Source organism: Procambarus clarkii, chromosome 17 (genome assembly GCF_040958095.1).
Source record: "Procambarus clarkii isolate CNS0578487 chromosome 17, FALCON_Pclarkii_2.0, whole genome shotgun sequence".
NCBI classification, from domain to species: Eukaryota; Metazoa; Arthropoda; class Malacostraca; order Decapoda; family Cambaridae; genus Procambarus; species Procambarus clarkii.
In genome coordinates this window covers 16,238,494-16,261,285 of record NC_091166.1, presented here as the reverse complement: position 1 = coordinate 16,261,285, position 22,792 = coordinate 16,238,494, and the positions used below count along the sequence as shown (strand labels likewise).

At 46.5% G+C, this 22,792-nt stretch overlaps 2 protein-coding genes across 2 annotated transcripts in view; one reads left to right on the top strand and one right to left on the bottom strand.

Annotated features, from left to right (window-relative positions):
- Positions 1-22,531, top strand: part of LOC138365763 (uncharacterized) — a 192,936-nt gene extending 170,405 nt beyond the window's left edge. The window contains exon 5 of the mRNA XM_069326228.1: positions 22,083-22,531. The gene's annotated coding sequence lies outside the window, so the exon portion shown is untranslated. The remainder of the gene's footprint in view (positions 1-22,082) is intronic.
- LOC138365506 (protein Star-like) overlaps positions 1-22,792 on the bottom strand; it is a 499,513-nt gene that overhangs the window by 430,585 nt on the left and 46,136 nt on the right. The window lies entirely within an intron of this gene.

The window sequence follows — 22,792 nt, the reverse complement described above, 5'->3', positions numbered from 1 at the left end:
ATCTAGTTCTGTGAGCGGAAAGGCAGACTGGTATGTACCCCTCTCTGGTTAATTAATCAGGTGTACAGTGCGAGGTAAAATATTATCAAATTCTTGTTCAGGATAGCATATATATTTAAAAATTCTCAAAGTGGCTCATTTGGGTAGAAGTTAACGCTTACAGGAACTCGTGACACACGCACGCACACATGTACACGCACGCACGCCCACGTACGTATGCACAAACACAAACACACACGCAAAAACGAACACATATATACACACACACTCTCACACACGTGCCACTCTCTATGGTGTATAACAGGTCACTGGAAACAGGAGACTTACCAGAAAGTTGGAAGACAGCTAACGTGGTCCCAATATACAAAAAGGGTGACAGGCAAGAGGCACTGAATTACAGGCCAGTTTCCTTAACTTGTATACCATGCATGGTGATGGAGAAGATCGTGAGGAAAAGGCTCATAGTGCATCAGGAGGGAAATAACTTTGTAACGCACCACCAACATGGGTTCAGAGATGGTAAATCGTGCCTCACAGGTTTAACAGAATTTCATGACCAGGCAATGAAAATTAGGCAGGAAAGAGAAAGGTGGGCCGACTGCATTTTCCTGGATTGCCAAAAAGCCTTTGACACAGTACCCCATAAAAGGCTGTAAAAAAAGTTGGACAACAGGCAGGAGTTAAAGGGAAGGTGCTCCAGTGGATAAGGGAGTACTTAAGCAACAGGAAACAGCGAGTAACGGTGAGGGGGGGAGACATCAGAGTGGCGAGATGTCACCAGCGGAGTCCCACAGGGCTCAGTACTTGCACCCATCCTGTTTCTAATATAAGTGAACGATCTTCCAGAGGGTATAGACTCATTCCTCTCAATGTTTGCTGATGATGCAAAAATTATGAGAAGAATCAAGACGGATGAAGATAGACACAGACTACAGGATGACCTGGATAAAATGGAGGAATGGTCTAGAAAATGGCTGCTAAAGTTCAACTCAGGAAAGTGTAAAGTGATGAAATTAGCCGAAGGATGCAGAAGGCTGAACACAAGGTATCATCTGGGAAGGAAAATCCTGCAAGAGTCAAATAGAGAGAAGGATCTGGGGGTTGATATCACACCGAACCTGTCCCCAGAGGCCCACATCAAAAGAATATCATCAGTGGCATATGCTAGACTGGCCAACATAAGAACTGCCTTTAGAAACTTATGTAAGGAATCTTTCAGAACCCTGTATACCACTTATGTAAGACCAATCCTGGAGTATGCAGCTCCAGCCTGGAGTCCATACCTAGTTAAACACAAAACAAAGTTAGAGAAGATTCAGCGGTATGCCACCAGGCTCGTCCCGGAACTGAGATGATTGAGCTACGAGGAAAGGCTAAAGGAGCTGAACCTCACATCCCTGGAAAACAGAAGAGTAAGGGGAGACATGATAACCACCTACAAAATTATCAGGGGAATTGACAGGGTGGACAAAGACAAACCCTTCAGCATGGGTGGGACACGAACAAGGGGACACAGGTGGAAACTTAGTACCCAGATGAGCCACAGAGACGTTAGAAAGAATTTTTTCAGTGTCAGAGTAGTTAATAAATGGAATGCACTAGGAAGTGATGTGGTGGAGGCTGACTCCATACATAGTTTCATATGTAGATATAATAGAGCCCAGTAAGCTCAGGAATCTGTACACCAGTTGATTGACAGTTGAGAGGCGGGACCAAAGAGCCAAAGCTCAACCCCCGCCAGCACAATTAGGTGAGTACAATTAGGTGAGTACACAAATTCTGCTCAAATCTTCAGGTGTACAGAGTTAAAATATTACCATATTCTTGTTCAGTATACCAGATACATTTAAAATATCAAAGTGGCTCAATTTGGGTAGCAGTGGACATTTTACAGGACCCCCCATGACACACGCACGCACACACACATGCACGCACACGCAAAAACAGAACACAGGCACACACGAACATGCACGCACTCACACATACGTTCAGTCAGGCTAGAATGGATTAACACCTTTTGTGGAAAGGGGATATAAACCTCACTCATAATCCACCCCTCTCTTACCCCTTCTCTTACCCCCTCTCTTACCTACCATAATCTGCAGGCACCACAAATACTCTTAACCCCCATCCCACGCGCACACATGCACACACACGTTCTCTCTCTCTATCTTTTTCTCTCTCTCTCTTGCTCTCTTTCGCTTGTTCTCTCTATCTTGCTCTCTCTCGCTCTCTCTCTCTCTTGCTCTCTCTCTCTCTCTTGCTCTCTCTCTCTCTTGCTCTCTCTCTCTCTTGCTCTCTCTCTTGACAAGGGGCAAAATGGCAGGAGGACGCAACAGGGACACAGGTAACAGCCAAAGTTACCAAACGAAGGAAATGTTAACCCAAGTTCTTGAGGAATTCAGGAGGGAGATGCATGAAATGAGGATTACAATTAACAACCTGCAAAGTGAGCACATATCAGCAAGGGAGGAGATCAAATCCCTCACATAGAAAAATAAAGAGACCGAGCATCAGATTATCATCCAAAGGGAAGGTGGGAATGTTACATTGGAAGGAAATGCCTCTGTACCTGAAACCTTTGCGGACATACTGAAAAAGAGCTCAGAAGCAATGGACACAGTGAGGGAGGTAGCGATGCAAGCAGCTACCTCACAGGAAGCAGCAAGGTGCACCCCTCAGCTGCTGGAGAGAAAAAGATCAGTGGTAGTTGTAGGCATCAAAGAACAGGAAGGATCCAACAGGCAAAAATGGAATAGCAAGGATAGAGAGGCAGTACATGGGCTACTGAAGGGTTTACAGATGGAAGGGGCTGAACAAAACATTGAGAAGGTTTTCAGGTTGGGCTTGTACAACAAGTACAGAAACCAACTTGTAAAGGTGGTGTTTACAAACGAAACCACGAAGGAGGATATTCTCGAAAGGAAGAGTCATCTGCAGCATGTGGAGGGATACAAAAAAGTATTCCTGCAGAGGGACAGGACGAAGGAGAAGAGAGACAGGGCAGCAGAGGCAAGGAGGAAGCGCAGGGAGAGAGGAGCAAACCAGGAAATCACAGCCCCAACACAACAGTCCCAGAGACAAGAGGGGAACCCACGACCAGCATCCCAGTAACACCAGAGGGGAGGGCAACACCACCACCCCCCTCTGCATAGAAACCCTCCCTTCCCCTCACCCTACCTGCCCCCACCCAACCCTCCCTCCCCCCCCCACCCCATTCTGACCCTGTAACCTCTTCCCCATTCCCATCATGTCCCCCCTCCAACCTTTCCCCCCCTGTCTCCCCTCCCCCTTCATCCCATACTTTCCCTATCCCTCCGCCCCCTCATCCCGTATCCTCCATGTTCACCCTATCTCCTTAACCCACACCCTACCTGTCCCCTCTTCCTATTAACCCCTACTCCCCACCCCAAAATCCTCTGAGACCCTGCAAACCACCTCACAGATCTTCTCACCCACGGAACAGCTTCCCACACCAGCAGAATGCTTGCCAAAAAAGGGACAAGAAAATGAACAGAAGAAAGTGAGCTTCAAGGCAATGTACACTAACATAGATGGGGTTACAAATAAAATAAGTGAACTCAGAGAATGGGCACTAGAAGAAAACCCAGACATAATAGCACTCACAGAAACAAAGCTAACGAAAACTATAACAAATGCAGTGTTTCCACAGGGCTACTATGTAGTGAGGAAAGAGAGAGAAGGGAGAGGAGGAGGTGGTGTAGCTTTGCTACTAAGGGAATGTTAGAGATTCGATGAGATTGTAGTTCAGAACTGTGAAGGTTTCAGTGACTACATATCAGGCACCATAGCAACTGGAGGACAGAAAATTATAGTAGTAGTAATATATAACCCCCCACCGAATGACAGAAGACCCAGACAGGAATATGATAGAAACAACTTGGCCACCATCAGTATAATAGAGAGAGCAGCATCTGTGGCTAGCAGGAACGGATCTAGACTACTAATCATGGGAGACTTCAACCATGGGAAGATAGGTTGGGGGAACAGAGACCCACATGGAGGCCCAGACACATGGAGAGCTAAGCTGCAGGATGTGGCAACAAGAAACTTTCTAAGTCAGCACGTCAAGGGACCGACAAGAATGAGAGGAGGGGATCAACCAGCCTTGCTTGATCTGATATTTACCCTAAATGAGTCGGATATAAGGGAAGTTAAGTTGGAAGCCCCCTTGGAAATGAGTGATCATAGTGTATTGAGCTTTGAGTACCTGGTTGAGCTAAGAATTATCACCCCCAAAAAAGAACTGGGAAACAAAGGGCTGGCGTACCGAAAGGGAAACTATGAGGAGATGAATAAATTCCTATGAGATATACATTGGGACACAGAACTCATAACCAAGTCCGTACAAGACATGATGGACCATGTCACCCAAAAATGTCAGGAGGCTGTAATCTGGTTTGTCCCAGCCCAACAGGAAAAAACAGAGAAGCAAAGGAAGAATCCGTGGTTTAATAGGGAATGTATGAAAGCAAAGGAGCTGAACAAAAGGGCATGGAGGAACTTCCGTAATAACAGAACAACAGAAAGTAGAGAGAGATACCAGAGAACCAGGAACGAGTATGTTAGTGTGAGAAGAGCAGCTGAGAAAAGGTATGAAAATGATATAGCTAATAAAGCCAAGACCGAACCAAAGTTACTACGCAGTCACATCAGGAGGAAGACAACAGTAAAGGAACAGGTAATGTAACTTGGGCGAGGACAGATACACAGAGAATGACAAAGAGGTGTGTGAAGAACTCAACAAAAGGTTCCAGGAGGTCTTTACAATAGAACGGGGAGAAGTCACGGCGCTAGAAGAGGTGGAAGCAAACTAAGTGACCTTGGAAAGGTTCGAAATTACAAGAGATGAGGTCAAGAAGCACCTATTGGAGCTGGATGTGAGAAAAGATGTTGGGAATCTCACCATGGGTACTGAAAGAGTGTGCAGGAGCACTTTGATTGCCACTCTCCATAGTGTATAGTAGGTCACTGGAAACGGGAGACCTACCAGAAATATGGAAGACTGCTAATGTAGTATCAATATACAAAAATGGTGACAGACAAGAGGCACTGAACTACAGGCCAGTGTCCTTAACTTGTATACCATGCAAGGTGATGGACAAGATTGTGAGAAAAACCTAGTAACACATCTGGAGAGAAGAGACTTCGTGACAACCTATCAACATGGGCTCAGGGAGGGTAAATCTTGCCTTACAGGCTTGATAGAATTCGACGATCAGGTGACAAAGATTAAGCAAGAAAGAGAAGGATGGGCGGACTGCATTTTTTGGGACTGTCAGAAAGCCTTTGACACAGTACCCCATAAAAGGTTGATGCATAAGCTGGAGAAACAGGCAGGAGTAACTGGTAGGGCGCTCCAGTGGATAAGGGAGTACCTAAGCAATAGGAAGCAGAGAGTTAGTGAGGGGTGAGACCACAGAATGGCGTGAAGTCACCAGTGGAGTCCCACAGGGCTCTGTACTTGGACCTATCCTGTTTCTGAAATACGTAAATGATCTCCCAGAGGGTATAGACTCATTCCTCTCAATGTTTGCTGACGACGCCAAAATTATGAGAAGGATTAAGACAGAGGAGGGCAGCTTGAGGCTTCAAGAAGACCTGGACAAGCTGCAGGAATGGTCGAACAAATGGCTGTTAGAGTTTAACCCAAGCAAATGTAATGTAATGAAGATAGCGGTAGGAAGCAGGAGACCAGATACAAGGTATCATTTGGGAGATGAGGTACTTAAAGAGTCAGAGAGAGAGAAAGACCTGGGGGTTGATATCACGCCAGACCTGTCCCGTGAAGCTCATATCAAGAGGATAACATCAGCAGCATATGCCAGGTTGGCTAACATAAGAACGGCCTTTAGAAACTTGTGTAAGAAATCTTTCAGAACATTATATACCACATATGTCAGACCAATCCTGGAGTATGCGGCTCCAGCATGGAGTCCATATCTAGTCAAGCATAAGACTAAACTGGAAAAGGTTCAAATGTTTGCCACCAGACTTGTACCCGAGCTAAGAGGTGTGAGCTACGAGGAGAGACTACGGGAATTAAACCTTACTTCGTTGGAAGACAGAAGAGCTAGGGGGGACATGATCACCACATTCAAGATTCTGAAGGGAATTGATAGGGTAGATAAAGACAGGCTATTTAACACAAGGGGCACACGCACAAGGGGACACAGGTGGAAACTGAGTGCCCAAATGAGCCACAGAGATATTAGAAAGAACTTTTTTAGTGTCAGAGTGGTTGACAAATGGAATGCATTAGGAAGTGATGTGGCGGAGGCTGACTCCATACACAGTTTCAAGTGTAGATATGATAGAGCCCAATAGGCTCAGGAATCTGTACATCTGTAGATTGACGGTTGCGAGGCGGGACCAAAGAGCCAGAGCTCAACCCCCGCAAGCACAACTAGGTGAGTACAACTAGGTGAATACACACACACACACACACACACACACACACACACACACACACACACAGATAGATACCAGAGAGATACCAGAGAACCAGGAATGAGTACGTCAGGGTGAGAAGAGAAGAAGAGAAAAGTTTTGAAAATGATATAGCAAACAAAGCCAAGACCAAACCAAAGCTACTCCACAGTCACATCAGAAGGACAACAACAGTGAAAGAACAGGTATTGAAACTTCGAACAGGCGAGGACAGGAATACAGAGAATGACAGAGAGGTGTGTGAAGAACTCAACAAGAGGTTCCAGGAGGTCTTCACAATAGAACAAGGCGAGGTCACTGTGCTAGGAGAAAGGGAGGTAAACCAGGCGGCCTTGGAAGAGTTCGAAATTACGAGAGAGGAGGTCAAGAGACACCTGCTGGATCTGGATGTTAGAAAGGCTGTTGGTCCAGATGGGATCTCACCATGGAAACTGAAAGAGTGTGCAGAGGCACTTTGCTTGCCACTCTCCATAGTGTATAGTAAGTCACTGGAGACGGGAGACCTACCAGAAATATGGAAGACGGCGAATGTGGTCCCAATATACAAAAAGGGCGACAGACAAGAGGCACTGAACTACAGGCCAGTGTCCTTGACTTGTATACCATGCAAGGTGATGGAGAAGATCGTGAGAAAAAACCTGGTAACACATCTGGAGAGAAGGGACTTCGTGACAAATCGCCAACATGGGTTCAGGGAGGGTAAATCTTGTCATACAGGCTTGATAGAATTCTACGATCAGGTGACAAAGATTAAGCAAGAAAGAGAGGGCTGGGCGGACTGCATTTTCTTGGATTGTCGGAAAGCCTTTGACACAGTACCGCATAAGAGGCTGGTACATAAGCTGGAGAGTTTAGGCAGGTGTAGCTGGTAAGGTGCTCCAGTGGATATGGGAGTACCTAAGCAATAGGAAGCAGAGAGTTACGGTGAGGGGTGAGACCTCCGATTGGCGTGAAGTCACCAGTGGAGTCCCACAGGGCTCTGTACTCGGTCCTATCTTGTTTCTGATATATGTAAATGATCTCCCAAAGGGTATCGATTCATTTCTCTCAATGTTTGCGGACGATGCTAAAATTATGAGAAGGATTAAAACAGAAGAGGACTGTTTGAGGCTTCAAGAAGACCTAGACAAGCTGCAGGAATGGTCGAACAAATGGTTGTTAGAGTTTAACCCAACCAAATGTAATGTAATGAAGATAGGTGTAGGGAGCAGGAGGCCAGATACAAGGTATCATCTGGGAGAGGAAATTCTTCAAGAGTCAGAGAAGGAAAAAGACTTGGGGGTTGATATCACGCCAGACCTGTCTCCTGCAGCACATATCAAGCGGATAACATCAGCGGCATATGCCAGGCTGGCCAACATACGAACGGCATTCAGAAACTTGTGTAAAAAATCATTCAGAACTTTGTATACCACATATATCCGGCCAATCCTGGAGTATGCAGCCCCAGCATGCAGTCCATATCTAGTCAAGGATAAGACTAAACTGGAAAAGGTTCAAAGGTTTGCCACCAGACTAGTACCCGAGCTGAGAGGTATGAGCTACGAGGAGAGACTACGGGAATTAAACCTCACTTCGCTGGAGGACAGAAGAGTTAGGGGGGACATGATCACCACATTCAAGATTCTGAAGGGAATTGATAGGGTAGATAAAGACAGTCTATTTAACACAAGGGGAACACGCACAAGGGGACACAGGTGGAAACTGAGTGCCCAAATGAGCCACAGAGATATTAGAAGGAACTTTTTTAGTGTCAGAGTGGTTGACAAATGGAATGCATTAGGAAGTGATGTGGTGGAGGCTGACTCCATACACAGTTTCAAGTGTAGATATGATAGAGCCCGATAGGCTCAGGAATCTGTACACCTGTTGATTGACGGTTGAGAGGCGGGACCAAAGAGCCAGAGCTCAACCCCCGCAAACACAACTAGGTGAGTACAACTAGGTGAGTACACACAAACACACACGCACACACACACACATTACATTACTTAATGTAATGTAATGAAGATAGGTGTAGGGAGCAGGAGGCCAGATACAAGGTATCATCTGGGTGAGGAAATTCTTCCGGAGACAGAGAAAGAAAAAGACTTGGGGGTTGGTATCACGCCAGACCTGTCTCCTGCATCACATATCAAGAGGATAACATCAGCGGCATATGCTAGGCTGGCCAACATACGAAGGCATTCAGAAACTTGTGTAAAGAATCATTCAGAACTTTGTATACCACATATGTCAGGCCAATCCTGGAGTATGCAGCCCCAGCATGGTGTCCATATCTAGTCAAGGATAAGACTAAACTGGAAAAGGTTCAAAGGTTTGCCACCAGACTAGTACCCGAGCTGAGCGGTATGAGCTACGAGGAGAGACTACGGGAATTAAACCTCACTTCATAATAATAATAATAATAATAATTTTTATTTAGGTAAGGTACATACATAAAGAGATTTTACAAAGTTTGTTGGCTTAATAGATAGAGCTAGTACATACAATGCCTAAAGCCACTATTACGCAAAGCGTTTCGGGCACTTCGCTGGAAGACAGAAGAGTCAGGGGGGGACCTGATCACCACATTCAAGATTCTGAAGGGAATTGATAGGGTAGATTAAGACAGGCTATTTAACACAAGGGGAACACGCACAAGGGGACACAGGTGGAAACTGAGTGCCCAAATGAGCCACAGAGATAATAGAAAGAACTTTTTTAGTGTCAGAGTGGTTGACAAATGGAATGCATTAGGAAGTGATGTGGTGGAGGCTGACTCCATACACAGTTTCAAGTGTAGATATGATAGAGCCCAATAGGCTCAGGAATCTGTACATCTGTTGATTGACGGTTGAGAGGCGGGACCAAAGAGCCAGAGCTCAACCTCCGCAAACACAACTAGGTGAGGACAACTAGGTGAGTACACACATGTGTGTGTGCCTTCAAAAAAATACCATCAAAAAAAGGTATTGAAACTTAGAACAGGTGAGGACAGGTATACATATATGTATGTGTATAAAGTATATATGGAAGCTGATCAGAATTACATTTCACCTTTGTAAATGCACATTAATGACACTATGTAAAAGACACATCGAACACTTAATGTAGGGCATACGTAAATCTGTGCATCTATGTATTTACGTATGTAGGCTAGCTTAGCATTTTAAAAGCACCGAATCACCTTCTGTGGTTGAGTGTTCAATAAACCCTTGAACTATATGTTTAACACATCTCTAACCCTGTCCATGGAGGACAGAAGAAAATGTATATATGTTGGTTAGCATTGTAAATGTGTGACCACGTCTGTGGTAGAAAAAAAATAAAAAAAAATTAGGCTGGTTAAAGCAGCAGCTGCCCTCCCCAGACAACCCGTCCTCACACTAGGCTGGTTAAAGCAGCAGCTGCCCTCCCCAGACAACCCGTCCTCACACTAGGCTGGTTAAAGCAGCAGCTGCCCTCCCCAGACAACCCGTCCTCACACTAGGCTGGTTAAAGCAGCAGCTGCCCTCCCCAGACAACCCGTCCTCACACTAGGCTGGTTAAAGCAGCAGCTGCCCTCCCCAGACAACCCGTCCTCACACTAGGCTGGTTAAAGCAGCAGCTGCCCTCCCCAGACAACCCGTCCTCACACTAGGCTGGTTAAAGCAGCAGCTGCCCTCCACAGACAACCCGTCCTCACACTAGGCTGGTTAAAGCAGCAGCCATCCTCCCCCAGACGCTTTTAGCAATTTTAACATATTGTGTATTAAAAATTGGTTTGTTCTCATACATAAATAAATATTATTATACATAAAAATTCTATGTATAGTTAGGCGTAGGTTAGGATAGGTGTTTAGGTTCTGTTGGTGCAACTCCGTCTTCGACTCAAGTCCATTACATTCAGCGGTCGACCCCACAGACGCATTCATAAATTTTAACATGCTGTTCATTCAAAACCGGAGTTTTCTCAAGTATAAATAATTATTATAATATATTAGCATATTGTGTATAAATAGGCATAGGTTAGGTTAGGTCAGGTGTTTAGGTTCTGTTAGCGATTATTTGTATTTGTAGTACGTGGGTGAAGCATTTATAGCCTTGTGATTCGAACAAAATTCGTCGGTGAAGCATTTGTTCCGGAAATGTTCGAACGTCAGCAGTTGTGAGTCGTGTGTAAACCGCTTTTCATTCATAAACAGGGGGTTTGGCGGGTGCATGGAATCACTTTTGGATCTTTGTTTGGAGGACGGGCTGGTATTTGTAGTACGTGGGTGAAGCATTCACAGCGTTGTGATTTGGACAAAATTCGTCAGTGAAGCATTTGATCCTCAAGTGTTCGAATGAAATCAGTTGTGAGTCGTGTGTGAACCGTTTTCATTCATAAAAAAGGAGGTTTGGCGGGTGCATGGAATAACTTTTGAGTCGTTGTTTGGAGGACGGGCTGGATGGTGCTTATTTGTAATTGTAGTATGCGGGTGAAGCATTTATAGAATTGTGGTTTGAGTAGAGGACATGAGAGAAGCACTTGCTCCGGAAGTGTTCAGACGTCATCAGTTGTGAGTCATGTGTAAACCACTTTTTATTCATAAACAGGGCGTTTGGCTGCTGGATTGACAAGCTTGGATCTTTGTACGCAGGACGGACTGGGGTGACAGCCTAGTGGTTGAGGAAATAGTTGATGACATGCTCAGCATGAGTTGCGTGGTGATCACCGGCCAGGTCGGACGCTCCTGAGGTCTGTCCGCTCCTGGCTAGTGTTTACGTTGGGTGATTGCTTGTTTGCCCTGCTGGTGGTGGTTTGCCTCTGACAGGGTGACGTTTGATTTAGCCATGGGGACGTCTTGCCCTCCAGTGAAGAGGACATTGTCGGCTGGTCTAGCATTTACGGTGCCGGTGGACCATCCATTGGTTGGTGTCGCCCTAGTTGATGTGCTGCATGTACAGCTGTCGGACCTGGTGGGCATCCAGCTGCTTCAGGACGACCGTGCTGTGGTCAAGTTCCGCCTCCAGGCTGCCTTTCAGGTGTTCCTCGAGCGATGTGAGGGGCCTGTTTACTCTCTCCCTGATACTGCTGGCTCAGTTAAGGTAGTGAATCTTAGTGTCACCTTAACGTCTGTGGCGGTGCATGGTGCCCCCTTCGAATTTCAGGACGACTTTTTTACTTCCTGTTTGAACAATTTGCGACAGTGTTAAGTATTCGTTGGAACAAGGTCGTTGCCGGGCACTGTGTTGGTATGCTTAACGGCTCCGCACCCTGACGATGTCGCTGAAGTGTAGTGTACCGTCGTCGATGTCTGTGTTGGGTTACACGATCCGCTGCCTGTACCGGGGTCAACCGCGCACCTGTTATCGGTGTGGTCACGAGGGTCATCTGGCTGCAGCGTGCGACGTGAGAGCAACTGGTCAGGTGCATGTTTTTCGTGCGGAGGAATTTCCGCCCCTGTTGCGTTCGGACGGTTCTGAGGACAGAGTGGGTACAGTGCCTGAGGCGCCTGATTGCCTATCTGCTGCTCCGCCTGTTGAGGTGAGTTCTACGGCCTGTGCGACACGTCAGGTGACTGCTGTGGCCCCTGGGGTTGTTGAGCCGGTGTGTGTGGGTGTCTGGCCGTCGCCTGCGCTGCCTGTCGTGATGGATGTCCCAGTGGAGGTCCATGTCCTGCCCCCGCCAGTGGATGTGATACCGGCTCCCGGGAACGCGGGTTCTGCTGTTTTGGAGGGGGGCTTCGGCAGGGGCAGGTGCCTGCCGTGCCTGTGTGTGCTGGCGACTGTAGTTCTGCTCTTTCCATCCCTTTGCCGAAGCATGTGCGTCGGTGTTCTGAGGCTGTTTCCCTGGATGATGTGGACAGTGTGGGTGATGTGGCCTCTGTGGACTCTTTGGATGGTGCGGGTGTGGCCTGTGTGGATGTGAAAATGATGGCCGTGCCTGCGGAGGGGCCTGGTGTGAGTGGTGTGGTACGGCCTGTCTCAAAGCGTTGGCGGCGGGCTCGGAGTGTTTCCCCCCTTCGTGGTGTGCCTTGGGAGATGGTGGAGGAGTATGGTGCTCTGGCGCCCCCCGCCAAGGATGATGGTGCTGTGAGGGGCTCCGAAGCTGCTACCTGTGCCCCCCCTCCTGCGTCTCCTGCTGTTGGATCTCTGCAGTGGGGGGTTGCCCCTGATGATTGGGACCTCGTCATGATGTTGCGGAACGATGTATGCTGGGGGGACTCGACTCCTGTGCCATGTGGTGGGGTCGATTCCGCGCCTGCCTCCCCTGCGGTCCCCCCCTCCTTTGTTGCCCCGGTCTGGGGGAAGCCTAGTCCCGTCTGCTGGGGTCGTGCCCTGTGCGGGTCCGGTGTTGGGCCCTTATCGGGATGCCCGGGTGCTTCCGATCCCGTGGTGCTCATCCACTGTCTGGGTGTAGGGGGTGAAGAAGTTTGTCTATAGGGTGCCGGATAAAATGTCTCAGCCGAGGGCACCGCCTGGTGGCCGGGTGTCCCCTGACACGTGGGTGATTTGGGATGCGTACTGCTTGCGCTTTCCGATATACAAGTTCCCAGAGAAGTAGTAGTTAACGTCTTGTGCACAACGCTACGCCGTGCGTGGATCGGCTGCCACCATGAACTCGTCACCCCGCCCTGCGGTGCGCTGAGTCTCCCTCTAACGTGCCCCCTCTGTTTTCGTCGCCACTCCTCTCTCTACGGCCCAACACATCTAACACTTGTGACTTTTTTCTCCTCCTCAACGTCCACACGTCTTCCTACATCTGTCCTGGTGGAGTCGTCGGAAGGGTAAACCCTTCATGCAAACTGCACCTATTCTCCAGAAGAAGATGCTCAGCATGTGTGTGTGTGTGTGTGTACCCAGATATTTGTGCCTGCAGGATCGAGCATAGATTCTTGGATCCCGCCTGTTAAACCTGTCCTCTTAAAAATAACATCGCTTTTGGCCGTTTGCCCATATGGCCGAAAGTGGACATAATTTGAAAAAGAAAATAAATTTGGGATTTTTGTTTTCAACAACAGTAAGTTATGTGGGCAGGAAAATCTCATAAAGTTTCAAAACGATATGAAAACGTTAATTGAAAGTTTCCTCTCCTAACCTTACGGAGTAAGCCGGACGACTCAAACAGAAAACGGAACAGTACGTCACTTTTGTGAGTCGATTTCATTTCAAATTACGTCCAAATTTGGCCATAGCGCGCAAACGAGCGAAAAGTGACGTTATTTTTAAGAGGACGGGTTGGTGTGTGTGTGTGTATTCACCTAGTTGTGCTTGCGAGGGTTGAGCTCTGCTCTTTTGGCTCGCCTCTCAACTATCAATCAATCAACTGCTACTAACTACTAAAATTTGTTTTATTTTTTCACACCACACACACACACACACACACACACACACACACACACACACACACACACACACACACACACACACACACACACACACACACACACACACACACACAGGAAGCAGCCCGTAACAGCTGTCTAACTCCCAGGTACCTATTTACTACTAGGTAACAGGGGCATCAGGGTGGTTACCTTGAGGTGCTTCCGGGGCTTAGGGTTCCCACGGCCCGGTCGTCGACCAGGCCACCTGGTTGCTGGAGTGATGAGCCAGGCTGTTGGACGCGGCTGCTCGCAACCTGACGTACGAATCACAGCCTGGTTGATCAGGTATTCTTTGAAAGTGTTTCGACTTGGGTTAGAAGACATAGATATACTTTTTTTTCCTCTTTCTCTCTCTCTCTTATTTTTCATTCCCTTTCCTTCTCTGCCGCACACGTACATTTACGTTTACAGTAGAATGAAGGGGAGGGCCCACTGGGAAGCGTGTCAAGGAAAACCCAGCACAAGACGCCGCCAGAGTAGCAGGCGCCGGCCCTGTCAACGAGAGGAGCAGAGTCTTTGCCTGCTCTCTCTCTCTCTCTCTCTCTCTCTTTATGGTGTGGGTGCCGGACGCCACTGAGCGGCCGGGGACAAGGAAGAAAGATGTCGGGGACGAGTGTCGCGATCCCCAACAGAGGACTCTAATGCAGTATACGGCGCTTGGACTGTGATCTGCGCCGGTCGGACTGACTGACATGTCATAATCTAGCAGTGGGTGTTGATCTCCCCGCCGTTTATCCGCTTTCTCCTTTCCCACGGCAATTGGGTGCGGCTTCCAAGGCTACCCTTGGGTGATGACCAGACCACACACTAGAAATTGAAGAGACGACGACGTTTCGGTCCGTCCTGGACCATTCTCAAGTCGATTGTGAGAATGGTCCAGGACGGACCGAAACGACAATTCTCAAGTCAAGACAATCGACTTGAGAATGGTCCAGGACGGACCGAAACGTCGTCGTCTCTTCAATTTCTAGTGTGTGGTCTGGTCATCATACTTCAGCCACGTTATTGTGACTTACCCTTGGGTGATAGATAGTGATAGATTGGGTGATAAAAACTCTGCCCATTGTTTCTCGCCAGTGCCGGGAATCGAACCCGGACCACAGGATTACGTGTACAGCGTGCTATCTGTACAGCCACCGACGCCCCCGGTGTGAGTGTGTGTGTGTGTGTGTGTGTGTGTGTGTGTGTGTGAGCGCGTGTGTACTCGCCAAGTTGTGCTTGCGGGGGTTGGGCTCTGGCTACTTGGTCCCGCCTCTCAACCGTCAATCAACAGGTGTAGAGATTCCTGAGCCTACTGGGCTATATCATATCTACATTTGAAACTGTGTATGGAGTCAGCCTCCACCACATCACTTCCTAGTACATTCTATTTACTAACTACCCTGACACTGAAAAAGTTCTTTCTAACTTCCCTGTGGCTCATTTGGGTACTCGGCTTCCGCCTGTGTCCCCTTGTGTGTGTACAACCATGTTAAATAATCCATCCTTGTCTACCCTGTAAATTCCCCTTGAGAATCTTGTATGTGGTGATCATGTCTCCCCGAGCTCTTCTGTTTTTCAGCGACGTGAGTTGCAGTTCCCTCAGCCTTTCCTCGTAACTCCTGCCTCTTAGTTCTTGAACTAGCCTAGTGGCATACTTATGAAATTTTTTCCAGTTTCGTCTTGTGCTTGACTAGGTACGGGCTCCATGCTTGGGCCGCATACTCCAGGATTGGCCTTACACATGTGGTATACAAGGTTCTGACAGATTCCTTACACAAGTTTCTGAAGGCAGTTCTGATTTAAATTTTTAAATTTTGCCCCGAGGGGCGAGTTTATTGGGCAGCGCCACTCATCTTGTGAGTGAACATACCGCCATAGCAGAATGTACAACACTCCCCAATAGGAAGAAAACCCGCTGGGTTGTTCATCCTGTCACTTGTACCCAGACACAGCTGGGACTTGCCTAACTGTCTCAAGTGAACAGCTCCTCAAACAAGAAGATTAACATTTATCAACCCTTAAAAGCTTTCGTTATCTTGCGGGTGCAAAATGGGGAAATCTTTTAAGAACAGTATCAATATTTGACAAATAGTGTTTTCCTAACTCAAACAATGTGGGGTTTATTATTCTACAGTTATTCCTAATGTCTCTCAGGTGTTCACATTCACGTAGATAGTGGTCAAGGCGGTGTCCATCACTCTCACCACAGATTCTGCAACTTCGCTGATCAACTGTTGTTTCCATTCCAAATCTCCATGGATATTTATATCCAAGACGGATTCTCGCTATTACTGATTCTCTCCCTCGTCGTCCTCCCTTCGGCCATACTGATTGGGATTGCCAGCTGCAACCATGTTGTACCATCGTACAGATTCACTGGTTTGTGCTTCTATCCTCCTTTCCTCAGTTACCTTGTCACGGTGATGTTGCCTGACAATACCTCTAATTTGTAGTTGAGTCTTGGGTATGAAGTATTCAATATGGTCTCCTTCAGCGCCTTCAGCAGCCAGCACATCTGCTCGTTCATTTCCACATATTCCAACATGGGAGGGGATCCACAGAAACTTGATGACTCTTCCCTGATTGGTAAGTACTCTCACAGCTCTCTTGATTTCAGCGACTATTGCAAGATTTTCTGCCTGATTTTTACTTAGGCTTTGCAGTGCTGCTTTTGAATCGGTGCAAATCACTACACCATTAGTGTTCCGTCCAAGAAACCTTAACGCCATAACAATGGCAGTTAGCTCTGCTTGCGTTGAAGAGGCATAGTTCTCAATACGTGCTTTTTCTTCATTTCTGCGTTGGAAGGTATTATCCTTGATTACCGTGTATGCTGCACCAGCCCTGCCATTGATAGGATTAGATGACCCGTCAGTGTAGATTTGATCTAGTTCATCTCCGGCTTCTTTATAAATTTCCTCGAGATACTTGTGCCTCATTTCTTGTGGTATCATGTTGGATTTTTTCATTGCCATTTCATTGATGATGATCTTGCATGAGTCATCCTCCCAGGGAGGTAACCTCTCTACAGGCAGGAGCTCACGGGCTTGCTCAAGCAGGTGAAGCTCTTCAAGGTAGCAGACTGCTCTGTGATGCCATTTTTTGCTTCTCCTGTTTCCCCCTGAAAGTAGCACAGAGCTCAGTTTTTTCTTGGCAATATCATTGTAATGGGGATCTCTGGCTATCCTAATTGCAAGCTTAGCATTCAGCTCCTGAATTCTGCTTTTAACACTGGGAAGGGACAACTCCTCTCGTAGATTAGACGTTTTGGCAGTTCTTGGAACCCCAAGAATGATTGTCATGGCTTCAATTTGAATGCTTTCAAGCCTTTTCATATCGCTTTGGGAGTAGGTGCACAGTACTGGTGCGGCATAGTCTATGACGGAGCGCACATAGGCTGTGTACATCACTTTAAGCACGGCAATAGAGGCTCCATGTCCATTCCAGGTCATAGCTTTCAGTACCCTGAGTCGACTTTTGCATGTTCCTATGAGTTGATTGAGCTCCTCTTTCTTTCCCTTGTTAGAGCCGACAGTGACGCCAAGGTACCGATAGTGGTCAACCCATTCAAGTGTTACACCATTAATTTGCAGTTCTTCATTTGCTCTCCGCTTGTGATGGGAGTATGCCTTCGTCTTGTTTGTGGAGAGAGTGAAACCGAGCTCAATACATTTCCTTCCGAGGAGTTCAATGGACTGTTCAATTTTTCCCAAGGTGGGAGCTTGTATTAGGACATCATCTGCATATCCCACTTGTTGTGTTCCTTCCGGAAAATCAATATTTGCAATGGCGTTCATAAGTACATTGAATAGTGTAGGGCTTAAGACTCCGCCTTGGGGGGTCCCGAGTTCCATATTCATTGTTCTGGAGACTGCTCCATTGAAGCAAACCTTGGCTTTCCTTCCTGTGAGGTAGTCTTCAACCCATTTCATGAGTCTCCCCTTGACACCCATGCATGCAAGCTCGTCCAGGATCGCAATCCCCTGTGCTTTGTCGAAGGCTCCTTTGATGTCAACAAATACAGAGTACCTAGCCGTGTCATTAGCCAAGTAATTAACTATACAATTTGCTGTGCTCCGTCCTTTAACAAATCCATTGACTCCCTCCCCTAACCTGCCTATTTTGTGCAACAGTCGGTTTAGGATGATCCTTTCAAGCATCTTGCAAGTGCATGACACGAGGCTGATAGGTCTGTAATTACCAGGGTCATTAGGCTTCGGTATGGGAATAATTATTGCGTGTTTCCATTGTGTGGGCAACACTCCACTTAGGAATGACTTGTTAAACAGGTGGAGTAGTGGATTCCCAGACACTTCACACAGTGCATTGAGTATGTCGTAGGTGACGCCATCTTCACCAGGTGCTGTACTTTTACCCTTTTTCATCGCGCCCCTTACTTCTTGGGCATTATTGGTTCCCCATATTCGTCATCACTAGACAGTGCTCTTGTTATCCTAATTCTTCTGTCATCATGTCGCAGGAGCTGTTCCCTGCTGATTTCTGCAGGGAGGGAGGAGGAGGATGCTGCTGCATCACTCCACTTGTGAATTAGTTCCTCAGCCTTACCCTGGGGGTCTTTGTGAGCCGCAGGCCGGGCTCTGCCCCCCTTAGCTATCTGAATTTTTGCCCACACTTGTCTTGCAGATGTTTCCCGTCCAATAGAGCTAGTGAACTCAAGCCATTGTCTTTCCCGCTCTTTAATCTTCTCTTCCCTGGCTACTTGACACACAGTTTTAAACAATTCTTGGTTACTTTCAGTGGGATGTCTCCGGTACTCTCTACTCATGTCTCGCACATTTGCGTTAAGCATCTTTATGTAATCATTCTCATACCATTTTATTTTCTTCCTGTTGATGTTAGCCAGCCTCGCATAGGCCGCTGATGTTATTCTTTTGATGTGGGGTTCAGGAGACAGGTTTGGTGTGATATCAATCCCTAGATTTTTCTCTCTGTTCGTCTCGTGAAGGACTTTCTCTCCCATTCTGTATCCAGTGTCTGGTCTCTTATTTGCTCCCCATAGATTCATTACCTTACGTTTACTTGGGTTAAACTTTAGTAGCCATTTGTTGGACGATTCATTCAATTTGTTTAGGCCATCTTGTAGCCTCATAATATATTCCTCCATTTTAATCCTCCTCATAATTTTAATCCTCCTCCTCATCGTTCGCAAACATTGAGAGGAACGAGTCTATTCTCTGTGAGATCATTTACATATATCAGGAACAGTATAGGTCCAAGGACTGACCCCTGAGGGACTCCACAGGTTACATCTCGCCATTCCAAGACCTCACCCCTCAGTGATTCGCTGTTTTCTGTTGCTTAAGTACTCTCTTATCCAGTGGGGTACCTTCCCTCTCACTCCTGCCTGCATCTCCAGTTTATGCATCAGCCTCTTATGTGGTACTGTCTCAAAGGCTTTCTGGTACTCCAAAAGTATGCAGTCTGCCCATCCCTATCTTTCTTGCCTGATCTTTGTTGCCTGGTCATAGAATTCAATCAATCCTGTGAGGCATGAGCTGCCATCCCTGAACCCATGCTGATGTTTTGATTCAAAGTTCTTCCGCTCCAGATGTTCCACTAGTTTTTTTTCGCACAATCTTCTCCATCACTTTGCATGGTATGCAGGTTAGTGACACTGGCCTGTAGTTCAATGCCTCCTGTCTATCACCCTTCTTGAATATCGGCACTACATTAGCCGTCCTGCAAGTTTTTGGCAGTTCACCTGTTGCCAGTGATTTATTATACACAGTGGCGAGTGGCTGACACAGAGCTTCAGCTCCTTACTTCAGTGTCCAAGGTGAGATTCCATCCGGGCCTATAGCCTTTGTCACTTCCAACTCTAGCAGATGCTTCCTTACCTCCCCACTGGTAATTACAAACTCATCTGGTGGTGTTTGGTTAGGTCTTCCCTTTTCTATCTCCGGGACTTCCCCTTGCTCTACTGTGACGACCACCTGAGATTTCTTATTGAATTCCTCATACACCTCCTTGTCGTTTGTAGTGAATTCGTCTGCTTCTATCCTCAGTTTCATTACCTGTTCCTTCAATGATGTTTTTCTCCTGATGTGACTGTGCAGCAATTTGGGTTGTCTTTGCCTTGCTTCCTATATCATTTTCATATTGTCTTTCTGCCTCTCTCCTCACCCTGACATATTCATTCCTGGCGCTCTGGTATCTTTCTCTGCTCACTAGTGTCCTATTATTTCTGCAGTTTCTCCACGTCCTTTTACTTATATGCTTAGCTAGCTTACATCTCTGATTAAACCATTTGTTTCTCATCTGATTTTCATTTCTTTCTTTCTGGACTTAGACGAACTTGTCTGCTGCCTCCTTACACTTCTGTGTGATGTAGTTCATCATGTCTTGGGCCGTCTTTCCACTGAGCTCTGTTTCCCAAGTTATATCTGATAGGAATTTTCTTATCTCCTCATATTTTCCTTTTCGGAATGCCAGCCTTTTGTTTTCTGGGCCATTCCTTGAGTACATTAACCCTTCTTCGACCAGATACTCAAACATCAGAACGCTGTGATCGCTCATTCCCACAGGGAGCTTCAAAACCAATTTCCTTTATGTCAGAGTCGTTCTGCATTTCTCGCAGCCTTTCTTCGTAACTCATGCCTCTTAGTTCTGGGACTAGCCTAGTGGCATATCTCTGAACTTTTTCAAGCTTTGCCTTGTGCATGACAAGGTACGGGCTCCAAGCTGGGGCCGCATTACTCCAGGATTGGTCTTACATATGTGGTATACAAGGTTCTGAATGATTCCTTACACAGGTTCCTGAAGGCAGTTCTGATGTTAGCCAGCCTCGCGTATGCCGCAGATGTTATTCTTTTGATGTGGTCTTTAGGAGACAGGGTTGGTGTGATATCAACTCCTAGATCCTTCTCTCTGTCCGTTTCATGAAGGACTTCATCTCCCATTCTGTATCCTGTGTCTGGCCTCCTGTTTCCAATGCCTAATTTCTTTACCTTACATTTACTCGGGTTGAACTTTAGAAGCAATTTGTTGGACCATTCATGCAGTCTGTTTAGGTCATCTTGTAGTCTCATACTGTCTTCCTCCGTATTAATCCTCCTCATAATTTTTGCATTATCAGCAAACAATGAGAGGAATGATTCTATACCATCTGGAAGATCATTTACATATATAATGTGTGTGTGAGTGTGTGTGTGTGTGTGGGGGGGGTGTACTCGCCTATTTGTGCTTGCGGGGGTTGAGCTTTGGCTGTTTGGTCCCGCCTCTCAACTGTCAATCAACTGGTGTACAGATTCCTGAGCCTATGGGCTTTTTTATATCTACATTTGAAACTGTGTATGGAGTCAGCCTCCACCACATCACTGCCTAATGCATTCCATCCGTCTTCCAAGTTTTTGGCAGTTCACCTGTTGCCAGTGATTTGTTATACACAGTCCCACATAACTGTGTATAACAGATTTGTTATACACGGCCCCCAATCTTTGCACAATCGACTTGAGAATGGTCCAGGACGGACCGAAACGTCGTCGTCCCTTCACCTTCTAGTGTGTGGTCTGGTCAACATCCGTTAACTACTCTGACACTGAAAAAGTTCCTTCCAACGTCTCTGTGGCTCATGTGGGTACTCAATTTCCACCTGTGTTACCTTGTTCGCGTCCCACCAGTACCGAATAGTTTATCCTTGTTTACCCGGTCGAATCCCCTGAGGATTTTTTAGGTTGTGATCATGTCTCCCCTTACTCTTCTGTCTTCCAGTGTCGTAAGGTGCATTACCCGCAGCCTTTCCTCGTAACTCATGCCTCTTAGTTCTGGGTTTTTTTTATTTTTACTATTTACTGGGTTACTAACATTTTTTTTATTCCACACGACACACACACTCACCCCAGGAATCAGCCCGTGACACCTGACTAACTCCTACCTATTTACTGCTAGGTAGCAGGGGCATTCAGGGTGAAAGAAATTTTGCCCATTTGTTTCTGTCTGGTGCGTGAATCGAACGCGCGCCACAGAATTACGAGTCCTGCACGCTATCCACCAGGCTACCAGGGCCCCCCCCCTGTGTTTGTGTGTGTGTGTGTGTGTGTGTGTGTGTGTGTGTGTGTGTGTGTGTGTGTGTGTGTGTGTGTGTAGTTTGTTCACTATGATAGGGAGACGTTATCCATTTGATTAATTAGTATTTTTACCTAATTAACACGTGACCAATTCAATCTTCATTATTTGTCACATTAGCATATTGCAGTCATTACATTATGGTTGCCAAGTTGAACCAATCGCTTTAAAGTTAATAAGTATTCTAATTCTTGATATTTCATGTAACAGGTATTGAGAACGATCCCCTGGGACAAGATCAAAATCCGCCTTATGTGTGTGGAGATCAACCACATTCCAGAGGGCTTCCAGACTCTTCTCGAATTCATGAAGAAACAAGGCTACAAGTTCCTGGGTATTAGAAGTATTGACGCCTGGTTCGGTTGGCCAGCTCTCTTGAATCAAACAATGAACATTGGATAAAAGCTTCATAAACCATTAAGTCATGCTCATACTGATTTATTATTGTACTATGATGAAGTGTGGACGAGGTATAATGCATAACTTCAAGGTACACGAATTTCTTCACAAAAGGTATACAAAATGTCTTGCACGATTTACACCGGCTTGATGCTATGAAGATGTCATTTTCTGATGTATTACCATAACTGGTCTACATATTAAATTTTCAATTAACATTTCATTGTATTATAGTGCCAATATTAAAAAATTTCCATGTACTTATCTTTATTTTTCACTCTCCTTTATGGCTAAGGACACACACACACACACACACACACACACACACAAGGGGAACAGCCTACCTGTAACGATTCGAGAAAGAGACCTGGGAGTGGATGTGACTTCTAATCTAACTCCTGAGGCACATATAAATAGGATAAAGACAGCAGCATACTCTACACTGGCGAAAATTAGAACTTCATTCAGAAACCTAAATGAGGAAGCTTTTAGGGCGCTTTACACTGCCTACGTGAGACCCG